The 13,096-nt window shown below is 39.2% G+C and overlaps 1 long non-coding RNA gene across 1 annotated transcript in view; it reads left to right on the forward strand.

Moving 5' to 3' along the window:
* The first annotated feature begins 5,807 nt into the window (after positions 1-5,807).
* LOC111728248 overlaps positions 5,808-13,096 on the forward strand; it is a 19,423-nt gene continuing 12,134 nt past the window's right edge. The window contains exon 1 of the long non-coding RNA XR_002775616.1: positions 5,808-5,849. This is a non-coding gene — a long non-coding RNA (uncharacterized LOC111728248). The remainder of the gene's footprint in view (positions 5,850-13,096) is intronic.

Below are 13,096 nucleotides of genomic sequence, written 5' to 3' on the forward strand. Positions count from 1 at the left end.
CACTATCCCTCCCTTGGACACATAGATTTTCTGTCCACTTAGCACAATGGCATAGCACTGCTAGGGCACAGGCAGGATAGGCAATGAGAGACAGTCTTTTCTGTCCTCCTCTGTGCCTCTTTCCTCAATATAATGTTAAAACCATGTACTCTAATCCCTCACTTGATTTTTGGTTCTTCTGGAAGTGCTTCCTGTGTGGACAGTTGTTGAATTTCATATTCATTCAGAGGGGCTGTTACTGGAGGTTTGTATTCAGCCATCTTGCTCCTAAACCCTCTCACACATTTTACCTTTTGAAAATTGCCAGGCAGTGAGCAGAACCAGCAGCCATCAGGAGTGAACCTTAGAGTGTTTTGAATAATGACGTTCCAAGACTGAGAAGATGGAGTAAAGAACCAGGGTAGCTGTTGTGTGCTCCTTTTTTCTTTATTTATTTTTTAAGTTTTACTTTTTGTGCACTTTTTTAATAATAAAGAAAAATATTATTTTTACTTTTTATTTTGAGTGTTTTTAAGCATCAGCACAATATCATCAAATGAGTCGTCAAAATGTCCTGCTTAAAATGCTGTCTTCTTGGTGAATAAGAATAGCAAATTTGGTCTTGGGGAAAGACTTAACCATTTAGGAGGGTTTCAGTCTTCTAGAGCATCAGGAGATCATCAGTGAAATTGGGGAAAAACATCAGGCTCTGAAGACCATTTCTCAGGAACTTGGGGTCATCGGCGTGCTGGATACCCCGCTGTGTGCCAGTGTCTGTGTTCACTGGTAGTACTCCTGTGCTTTTGAGCTTGTGCAACGGCTTGCTGGGCTTTGGCAGAGTTGGGTTTGATCAGTTTTTACTCCACAAAGGACTGTTGCTGAAGGATTGCTCCCTTCTGCTTGTTTTACTGCTACCATCTCAATGCTGTATGTGAGTGCAGCGAAGCAATGATGCACCAACTGTGCCTTTCCTTGAAAAACAAGGAGCATGTGAACAAGACAGATGCCCTAAAAGGGGAGGACTGATCCAGGATCCTGAAAGAAAAGCACTCTGACATATGTCCTAAGAGACGTGCAGAGAAATTCTGCTTTAAAGAGTATTTTTCTAGACCTTAGGATTTTGTGTCATATTATTGTTTCACTGTTTAAAAGGCTCCTGACTGGCAATACCTTAAAATTTAAGAGGAAAGCAAAAAAGAATCAGATAAATGTGGTTATATATCTTTGTTATAATGTAATGGTGAGATTCTTTGTGTCAGGTGTGTTGACCCTAACTAGGAAATTAAGGAGTAAAGTTATGTATCTGTCACAAGCATTTAAAAAATTACCAATAGGTGACACTGTACTTCCAGGGGTACAACTCAGAACACATTGAAGTAAGGATTTTTGTAAAGAAATAAGTTAACTGTTACCTCCTACCTTTGTGTGTCACAAATAGTTTGTGGGTAAGAGAGATCAGTCCCAGTGTTATGTATCATAATTGCAAGGCGTAAATACAATATTATGGCAACAGAAGGCGTGGGACTTTTATGTAGAGAAATAAAAATGACCTATTATTTACTATAAATTGGGGTGCAGCCATTGTGTGAGGCAAATGTTAGGCTGAGAAGTGAAACATGCACGATATGTGGCCGTAATTTCTAAGTTTAAAGCTTTCGTAGAAGTGGACCTTAAATGAAACTGTGGATAAAACTCATAACCCTGAAACTAAGTGTATTAATTTGTTAAATTTATGAATAAACTCTGTATATAAGTACTTTTCCTTCAACAGAAATAAAATCTGTTCTTTCTTCTTCTTCTTTTTTTTTTTTTTTAAGAATCCAGGAAACCAGTTTGAACTAGACCTGGACTTAAATATATTTAAAATGTAAGTAAACAAAATACCCAGAATATGTCTTGGATCAAATAAAAATTTCCATTTATATTAACACGCCCCCCCCCCACTATAGGTGCTTTTCTTTTAAATTCATTTGCCTCTGGAGCACTTTTCTGCATTTAGATGTTCATTTAATTGTCATATGGCCCATTTTGCATGGTAAATATTTGCTTATTTCTGAAAGATTTCTTATTTCTCTCATGTTTGATTTCATCTTGTGTTCTCTGGTTGGTTTTTAATTGAAAGCTTCATCGAGTAAATATGCTGTGCTCTCCAGTCTGGATTCATCAATTCACAGAGGGCACAGCTCACTTGTGCCCCAGACAGACATGTTTATTGATTACCATGCTGAAGATTTAGACAGGAGCTCTTGCAAACTGAGGATGGAAGAAAATATTCACAGAGGAGGAGAGAAGGATCTGGAAGTTGGTCAAGTCCCACTTTTTATAAATGCTTGTGTGTGTCAAAGAAGTCAGGAAGATTTTTTTTTTTAAATGTAACTTGCATTAAGAAAGCAGGTGCTGGTTTACAAACCCAAAACATGGTCCCTGGGAAATTACTAGGACAGGGAGAACAATAACAGGAGAGACATTAGTGCGTCTTCAAAAGTCCTTTCCAAGCACTTAAGCCTTATCAGAGCCTGCCCCAGCTTTGCTCTGGGTGAACATTTCTCAGCCTTCTCCTTCTCCCCAGGCTAACATTCCCACATTTATTCACAGGCTAGTCAGAGCTTACATTTGTGTGCCTCGAGGTTGGGTATTTGGTGCTGCATTATTTTTGCTTTGTCTTTACCTCCAATGCATTGACCTGAATCATAAAATACTGCTGTTAAAACACAGGCACACAGAAGAGGAAGGTGCTGACCTGATACTCTGCCACAGGAATTGAGGTTATCCTGTGTGGGGACCAAATGCCCCCACATGGGCCAGACTGGGTCTTACTCAATGGGGTGCGGGAAGGAGATTAATATCCATTTGGGATAAATCCTTTATCTGCAACTCCTGGCTGAAAGATGCCTGATACATATTCTGACTTCACTTGTTTTTGCCGCTTTTACTTTTGTTTTGTGTTTGGTGTGTATATCCTTAACATACTGTAGATGTGGCCAAGAACAAAGCCAGCTTACCCACTACTTTCTTCCTCTGGTTGTGCCCATGGGAATCAGAATGTTGGACCCATATGATCACAGGACTCATCCGAGAGGTAAACCCTGTTGGTCTTTGTTGGTAAGAAATCTATATTTGTAATCTTTGTGTTCCCCCAGAAGGAAATGTCCACTTTCCTCCCCACAGAATGGGGTTTCTGCTTTCTCTAGTAACATTTTCACTCAGTTTTTCCCCCAGGAAGAAGCACTATTTATTCCATTGGTGGGGTTGGTGAAAAGCTAACTTCGATTGGACCCCATTACCTAGGCAGTGAGGGTAAAGCATTGAAAAGACAGCGCTTGCCTGTCCTTCAAGCTCTGGAAGTCTGTATTGTGCTGAGGAAGATGGCGAATAGGCTTCACTCTGCACTTCAGACTTCCCTTTCTGAGGTTTATGCTTCCAGCCCCATCTCACTGTTAGTTCTTTGTGTTTATTCTCCTATCCCTCTGTAAGGGAGGGGGGCGTAATTGGTATTCCTGGGGTGCCCATTGTCCAGGTGCTGGCCAGTGGCTGTCTATTGCTCACCCTTGCTGAGACCCTTCCAGGACTGACTTGCAGTGGTTTCTAAATCATGCAGATCTTTGGAATCCCCTGGGGCAGCAGGTACAAATACAGATTTCTCATACCAATTCCAGAGCTAATGAATCAGAACTTTATGGGGGTCGACTACAGGATTCTGTATTTTGAACAAGTCCTACAGATGTCTGTGATGGTCAATCAAATTTGAGAACCATATTTTAAGACTTTTCCCCAATATTATCTCCCATAATTAGAATTTACCTTTTCAGCTCACGCCTGTAATCCTAGCACTCTGGGAGGCCAGGGCAGGTGGATTGCCTGAGCTCAAGAGTTAAAGACCAGCCTGAGCAAGAGCAAGACCCCATCTCTATTAAAAATAGAAAAACTAGGTGAGTGTTGTGCCAGGGAGGCTGAGGCAAGACTATCATTTGAGCCTAGGAGTTTGAGATGCTGTGAGCTATGACACCATAGCACTCTACCTGGGGGCTGCAGAGTGAGACTGTCTCAAAAAATAAAAATAGAAAAAAATAAATAAAACTTACCTTTTCCTTGTCATATTCTTTTTCATGTTGCTATTTAGGAAATCATCAATGTTTCACTTTTGCTGGGACCACTGGTTTAATATATGACTGTTCAGAGGGTATTTGTTTGTGTTATTGGTGACTTTCTAGACACAGTGTTAGAATTAAAAGAAGGATGCCATCTCAGGCTCTGTGTTAGTCTATGGGGCAGAACATGAGTGGTAGCCCCTTGAAGCCCTCTTATTCCTATAGAGCTCTCATGGGCCCTGGCAGTGTATTTCAGGGTGACAGTTTTTTTTTTTCCTGCTCATGCTGCTGGACTTAGGATGAGAGAGTAGATGAAATGTAAATGCAGACGCATCTGGGAATCAGCAGTTCTTTCTTTTGAATAGATTGGCGTGGAGTAGAAGATACAGGTGACAGGCCAGGGGCTGGATGACATTCATAAATTATCAGATTCTAAAATTCACAGCTAACAAGATTATTTTAAAGAAGCTTAGCTTTCTTTGGGTGCATAATGTCTTATTCTTTCATCTTAAGCATTCATGTTTGATAAAAACGATTTCTCATGTAAATTCATTTATTGTAATTCGATCCTTCCTAAACTCCCTTGATGTAGAGCTACAAAATGTTATTTTTCTCTTTCCTCTTGAGAGAGGTGCTAAAAATGCAGTACTACCTTATGGTGTGTAAATTCATCTGAAACTCTTGGAGCACTTTCTCCTGCCTTTTAGAAGCTCTAGCCTTCTGTAACTTGCCTTTCACCTGCCTAACAAATTATTGTTCACTTTATAAATATAAATATATCTGTGTATGTCTGTGTATATATATACTGTATGTACTGAGTGTAAACATGTATAAATATGTATATATATGGCTCATGAAAACTAGATTCAACCAAATGTAGCTGATTATTATTATTTACTACCTTCTGCTTTCTTGAGTAGTCTGCCCTTCACTACCTTCATTATTTCCAGCCACTTTATTCCTCTTCATGAAATGAATGCACCTTCAGAGTGGCCAGCTCATTCTGGTCACCCCATGGTCCTGCCATTCCAGCATTATGGCATTGAATGGGGTGACAAGAATGACTAGTGTGAGCTGATCACTGACTTCCTGATATTGATCTCAAAATTATAGGAGTATAGTTCATCTTTCCCTGGTAATTTGCAAGCTAAAATTAACAGATATGCCGGTGATGGTGTATTAATCTTGTAAACATTTAGTTTCTAGACTGACTGTTAATTAAATGTCTTCTAGGCATTGGGAGAGAGTAAAAGAGAGAAGAGTTCTGGTGCTTTGCCTTGCTGCAGATGACAAAGCAGATGGACCTAATCTGCATGCTAAGTGGTTCTGTTTCTGCTGTATGATCAGCACAATTCAGTGCTCTGCTTTGTGGATGGTTTATGCCTGGCAAACGGAGCTTCCTAGCCTTGGAATCAGCAATGCTGCACCTCACTAGTGCTATGTCTGCTGGAGATGACCTATGGAATTAGTGGTTGCTATGAGACAGTGAATGAGGAATTCAGCTGCAGGAAACAAGCAGAGCAGGAGGCCCTTGTGGTTGCCCAGAATTACCACTAATCTGATTTTGGACTGACAGAGCAATGCATTGTTGCCCCCAAATCCTACTCTAGAAATTAATTTTCTTGAGATAATATGCTACACTTCTAAGAATCCTGTATTAAAATGTAAAACCCTTCTTAGGGTTTTAAGTTATTATTATTCACTTTAACAAATGCATGGCAGTCACTCACCAGATACTAACAGCATCCTGACGGCTGTAGCAAAAGATTGGAAAGTTTGAGGGTAAGTGTAGGATGACCAGATGTTTACAATTTCCTAGGATCCCCCATTAATCCTTTGATACATTTGGTAGTAAGCTACTGTAGACAGTGTGGATGTAGGGTTCTTCTATCCAACCTAATCAGCAGATACTTAGAATGGAGTCTTAAAAGGTCTGGGGTTTGAGTTGGACAATCCTGATTTATAAAGTGTTCTATTAGTTTTTGAGAACTCTCTGCTATATTCTAATACACTCTGGGAGGGGAGTCCTTTGGAATGACCCCCAACACTTGCTGCTTAGGTTCATGTTTCCTCTAATGCAATTTTATTTAAGAATTTTTATACAGGTATGAATGTCATTGTAAATTACCATTTGATCACCCTTGTGAATTTAATTTACATTTAAAGATGTTTAAATATGCTCTTTTTCTTTAATATTGAGCATAAGTATAACCAGAGCTGCTTCTTAATTTACAATCCTTTTTTAAGTTTTATTTTCTTTTTATTTATTTAGTTTTTTTACTTAGTAAATATTTGTAACATCCATAAGTATGTACTTGGACCCTCTTTAGGCCCTGAGAATATTAAAATGAACAAAATAGACAAAGAGTCTCACTCATGGGAGCTACCCGGCATAAACCACTAAAAACGATCATTTCAAGTGTTGTGAAGAAAGCAACACAATTTATTGAGGCAACATTGGAAAGGGTGGTTGTAAAAGCCTTCTTAGAGAAAGTGATGTTTGAACTGATGCCTCAGTAATGAAAATGGGACAGCTGTGACTACATCCAGGCAGAGGAAACCGCAAGTACAGGTCCTGAGTTGGGAGCAGGAATGGTCTGTTTTAGGAAGAGAAAGAAGGTGAGAGATCAAGACATAGTTGGACAGACAGGCAGGGACCACATCTTAGAAATCACAGGGAGTGAGGTGGGTTTTGTTTAAAGTGTCATACTCTGATTTAGTAATTTGAAAAACAAGATCCCTGTGGCTGCTTGGTAGGGGGCCGAAGGGATCAAGAGTAGAGCAAGGACAATTGTAGAAATATGGGTGGCATGCACCAGAGTCAAAGTAGTAGACATGCCAAGCCCTGGGTGGATTTAGGCTTAATTTTGAAGTCAATTAACAGACATCTTTATGGAGGTAAGGACTGGTGGACTCAAAAACAGCTCAGAGCCTTTTGATAACAGCCATAGTCATTACAGTTGGCTCTTGGGATCTGCAAGCTCTGCATTGAAGGACTCAATCAGGAAAATCTTAAGTGAAAAATCTTGGCTAAAAAATCATAGCTCTTGCATCATGACAGTGGGCAAGCTCACATGATCCTGTGAGGGAGTTTTTAGTCAGGAAATAAATAACTGTATAGGAACACCCTCCCTACTTACCTGATATGGCCCCCAATGACTTTTTTTTTCTTTATCCAAAGATAAAGGAAGTATTGAAAGAAAGACATTTTGATGACATTTAAGACATCAAGGGTAATATGATGACAGCTTTGATGGCTATCCAGAAAAAGAGTTCCGAAATTGCTTTGAAAAATGAATTAGGCACTGGCATAGGTAGACAGCTTCCCAGGGGGAGTGCTTCAAAGGTGATTGTAGTGATATTTAGCAATGAGGTGGTATAAAGCACATTTTCTAGGATAAGTCATGAACTTAATTGTTAGACCTCGTAAATATTAATTATACGAAAGCTAGAGTGGCAATATTCATATCAAACAAAATCATTTTTAAAAAAAATGTTACCAGAGATAGAGAGAAACATTTTCTAATGATAAAAGCTAAACTCTATCAGGAAGATATGACAATTATTAACATATATACACCTAACAAATTTCCAAACTTCATGAAACAAAAACCAACATAATTGAGAAGAGAAATAGATATTTTAACAATAATAGTTGAAGACTCCAATAGGCCATTTTCAATAATTGGTAGAACACCTAAGTAGATGAATAAGAAAATGAATGCGGTGGTTTGAATGTGTCCCCACCACCAAATTCAAGTGCAGATTCTTAATGGCCAAAGTCAAGTGCAGATTCTTAATAGCCGATATGAAGTGATTCAGTCATGCGGGCTCTTCACCTTCAGAGGATGCCGCATTGAAGGTCTAACCTTAGAAACAGAGACTGGATCCTCACCAGACAACAAACCTCCTAGTTTGTTGATCTTAGATTTCTCAGTTTCTAGAACTGTGAGAAGTAGATTTCTGTTTTTTTTTTTTAATTACTCAGTCTCAGATAATTTGTTATAGCAGCACAAGACAGACTATGACAGAACTCATAAAACATTATAATCTGACTATACCTAACTGACATCTAAGGAACATTCTACCTAGCAATAGCAGAATATATACTGTCTTTAACAAGAATGTATCCTGAAATATTTTCCAGCAGAACTGTTATGAATTTCTTTTTTCTATCCCTGGAAGATTTTTTTCAGCATGCCCTGTTTAGCCTCAGCAAGGGTGGGAAATATCTGGTGTCGTTTATGTTGGATTTACACCCTGAGTCTGAGTCAGTCCTTGACTCTGTGAGTTATCTAAGTGACTTAACTTCTCTCACCTTCCAGGTCTTCATGGACAAAGTGGGATTAATCCTTCATGTAAACATGAGCCATAACACATGTAAAGTTTCTAGTAAAACTCTTGGCATGTAGTATGTAATAGCAAATGGCAGTATTGCATTTTTTTTTTTCATTAGTCATGGTACCAGTTAGGGAGGGCTTTTCCTCCCCAGAAATCTTACCTTTTCTCTGCTTTTTCAAGGGCAGGACACTTTTCCAGCTCTAAAGCATGTGATGTTTCATTTATTTCTGACAGAATACCAGGGGATTCTTTGAGGACTTTGCTCCAGGCAGTGCCAGCAGGGCCCTTCTCTGCCTTCTGCATAGGCAAGCATTTCCTGCAGCAGGCCCTTCTTGCCAGTCTTAGCCAGAGGCCCAGATGCCCAAGTCACTATTTGACTTGAGAATGCCAAGAGGCAGCTGTGACTAGTTTTCTCATGCTACCCAATACCCAATCACAGCCAGCTCTGGGCCACTGGGGAGAGCAGCTGCATGATTGCTGCTTGTGCAATAGGATCAGCTACTTATCTGACTGTCCACCTGCCCTCATCCCCTGCCTCTCTCATGTCCTGTTGCACACCCCCAGTTCTACAGAGCAGCATTGATTACCCGAATCAGAAAACACACCTGTCCACATTGTAGGGTTTTTTTTGGATCTGGGCATTGTGCCTCCGTGATTGTAAAGTCGGAACGGTACATATTCAGAAACATTTTCTCTCTTAAACTAGTCTCTCCTCTATTTACACATACATACCTAGTTGCTTCTCTCATGGTAAGTGTATGACTAAGAAATTTACACATGGGCAGTGAGTTACTTGATTTTATTCTTCTTGTATCTGAGGGTGTTTCGATTTCACTCTCTCCTTTATCTCCCTGGTAGGAGAGTAAGGGAGGACCAACCTCTCATTGAAAAGTGATTAGGGATTGGAATGACTATAATTGCTGGGCATCATTCTGATTAGTCCTCTCCTGCTTCAGGACTCTTTAGAAAACATGTTTGCATGTGGATTATGTCTGGAGATAAGTTAATGAGTTTAGTGTTTACTTTCTATGCTTTCAAATTAGCCTAAGCAAAGTAAGAGAACAGAACCCTTTGGAAAATGTTATAAAGTACTGTTCATTCTGTTATTTGTTTTTGAACTGCTTTTCTCCCAGTAGACTGTGAGCTATCCAAGGTCAGGAATTATCCTTCCTCATGTCTTCAGATAGTCATCCATGTAAATGTCAAGCTTGTACTTTTCCTGGACTACTAGGAGTTCTAATGAAAGTGGTTTGCTTTGCTAATAGCTAAAGCTGAAAGCCTTTTTGTTTTAGCACATGTGGTGATGCTGTGAGGGCTTCTTTGCTTTATTGAATCTAATCTTGTGAAGCTGACTGTGAAAGCCCTGAGGGCCATTATTCTGAGCTTCACTTTTCTATGCTCAGGACTCGGGAGAGAGCTAGGGCAGGTGTGAGCAGTATGGGGAAAGAAAAGGCTTGAGCGGCTCCTCTGCCATCCAGTGCCCAAGGCTACCATCAATATTTCATCATGACATGCTTTCCCACAGAGTTCAGACAAAGCCTTAGCATCCTTCCTGAGGGACTGCTCTAGGCAGCCACTCCCTCCTGATGGGAAATAGCAGGACGGTGATGTCCTTCTGCCAGCTCAGGTGCACTGAGCCCCAGATGTCCTCTAAATCTCCCTTTTTGACTAACTTTATAATATCCAGTTACTCCTCTGAGATTAACTCCTTTTCCCTTAAAAAGGAGGAACCTCCACCAATCTGAACACAATTGGCAGATTCTATTTAATATGCATTTACCTTAAAGTGTTACTATCGATTTCACTGAATAATTACTCAATTATTTTACTTTGCAGTACTTGAGCTCAATAATCCTTCCTCTTGAAGTTGACACAATTTATTTTCTTTCTTCTAGGCAGAACCTGCACTCAGAAAATACCAAACTTGCCCATGTCTAGGATATACTGTCCTTTGCTTGAAAAAAATCTGTTCTTTCTGCCCAACTATCTATACAGATGGTCCCTGACTTACAGTAGTTCAATTTATGATTTTTTGACAGTGATACATGTAGAGAAGAAATCATACTCTGAGTTCTCATACAGATTCTGATTCTTTTTTTTTTTTTAACTTTCAGTACATTATTCAATCTGATACATGAGTGGATTAATAAAATGTATATGTACACCATGAAATGTATATGTCCACTACGCAGCCATAAAATAATGGTGAACTAATACCCTTTGTAACAACCTGGATGGAACGGGAGGCCATTCTTCTCAGCAAAGTATCACAAGAATGGAGAAACAAACACCACATGCACTCACTGTTACATCGGAACTAATCTGTCAACACTGATATGCACATATGGTAGTAATGATCAGCAGAAGTCAAGCAGGTGGGAGGGGTGAGGAGGCTACAGGTGAATTCACACCTACTGGGTTCAATCCACGCTATCTCGGTGATTGGAACATTTTTACTCAAATGGCACAAAAGCAATTCATGTAACCAAAATATTTTGTACCTTTGTAACACTCTGAAATAAAAAAAATAAGTTACATAAGATATTAAGCACTGTATTAGAAAGTAGGCTTTGTGTTAGATGATTTTGCCCAGTTGTAGGCTAATGTTTAAGAGTTCCAAGCATGTTTAAGATCGGCTAGATTGAACTATGATGTTTGGTGGGTTTGGTGTATGGAGTGCATTTTCAACTTTGGATATTTTCAGCTTATGATGGATTTTTTGAGGGATAACCCCCTTAAAAGTCAAGAAGCATCTGTATTCTACATGCCCTACACAGCCTAGAACTTTCAGGTCTCCGTCTCTTTCCTTGATTCCTTTCAATATCCCAGATCTGAGGTCTTCAGTCCCTTCTGAAGGAAGCCCACATGGCCATGCTTAGCTGGCCTCTCTGGGGGAAAGGACTATAGATTTTTAATCTTTGTACCCCAATTGTTCTGGAGGTGGTATTAGCATACAGTGAGCTTCCAATAAATCCCTATAGACATGTGTAGAGACTTACATTTTATTAAGCTGTCTTTCACATGTATTATTTATGTATTAAACCCTCAAAATGTCCTTGTAAGACAATCATTTTTCCTAGGAGAGGACTCTGAAGCTCAAAGAGATCAGGTAACTATTCTGTGTGGACATAGGAAGTAGGAGGCAGGGCTTATTCTTCTACCTCTGAATTTTCACCCACACCCCCACTGCCCTTGTGATAGTGCTTCTTGGTTTTGAGCTGCTGTGTATCATTCATTACAATATTATTGGTTTACATTGTCTATATAATTAGATTATAAACCCCTCAAGGGTAAGGTAAATATTTTACTTTTCTTTTTTCTGTAACCCTTCTCTCATTGTAATAGCTTTACAATTCTAAAAGTGTGTCTTCTGTATTGTCTTACCATTGGATATCACAAATCATTGTGAGATTAAACTTTTTTTTTTTTTGGTAGCTGTGCTTTGCCAAAAAAACGGGTTTGTCTAATGAGGTCATTAAAGAAAAGCATGAAATATATTCAAAAGAGTCTGGAATTTTATGCTGTGATGGCAGTATCTGAGCTGCCTGAGCATATATAAAAAACCATTAAGGAAGTTGGTGTGCTTATTAAATCTTACAAAAAAGTTTTCTTTAGTCATTATAATTGAAAAGACCTCCACATCCACTTGCCTGCCAAGAATCACAGATGATCAAGTGGGACAAAGTCTGATAATAAATCCTGGCACTTGGAAACAGGTCTTGGGTCTGTGAAGGTTTCTTGCCCCCTTTTTTGAATAGGAATTGTCCCAGCAGAGGAATAATGGTTGGGTAAACCTGGCATGTGCCCTTGAACTGATTTCAACCCACTAATATACACGTGATCCATATTCCTAAAGTAATGGAATCTTTTCAGTCATACAATTACAATGATAGTTAATGCTACTGGTCAGCTAATTTTTGGTTGTAATACAGTCTAGTTTTGTTCTATAAATACATGGTCATAATCATATTCCTGTTCAGGAAGTGCTGAAGGCAAAACCTCCCAATGGTTAGGTCTTACAAAATCTTATGTTCAGTAAAATTATTACTCCCTGTAACATTACATATTTTGAATTTTTTGTCTTTGGAGAAAGCTAAAGAAGCTTATTTAAATCTGTAACCATGAGGCTTTCATGGTTACTTTCATGTAAAAGATATCAAGCTAGGAAAAGGGGTACAAGGCTGAGGGATGCTCTTTATACATTCCAGTAACTGAATAGGGTTAAGCAACCATTTTTTAAAGGCAAAATTTTCAAAGGATATTAAACTAAAGATCTATGTGTTGAGGAGGAAGAGATCACAACTGGATTAGAGAATTGGAGAGGGTTCGTGGAGCAGAATTTGAAACAAATCTTAAATATGGAAATGAATTTTGGGAGGTGAAAGTCCACCATGGGTAAAGTCATTGCTTAAGGAAGAATGAAAGTCCAGTTTACCCAAACCTCTGGGTATGGGGCAGAGAAGTAGTAAGAAATAAAACCAGAAATGTAGATGCGGTTATGATAAGTGAGGAGTTTCAAATTTTTCTGTAATCTGTGTGGATTTTTTTTTTTTTTTTTTGCGACAGAATCGTACTCTGTCACCCTGGGTAGAGTGCTACAGTGTCACAGGTCACAGCAACCTCAAACTCTTAGGTTCATGGGATCCTCTTGCCTCAGCCTCCCAGTTACGTAGAATTACAGGGACCTG

This window comes from Otolemur garnettii, unplaced genomic scaffold (assembly GCF_000181295.1).
Source record: "Otolemur garnettii isolate 467f Iridium unplaced genomic scaffold, OtoGar3 scaffold00147, whole genome shotgun sequence".
NCBI classification, from domain to species: Eukaryota; Metazoa; Chordata; class Mammalia; order Primates; family Galagidae; genus Otolemur; species Otolemur garnettii.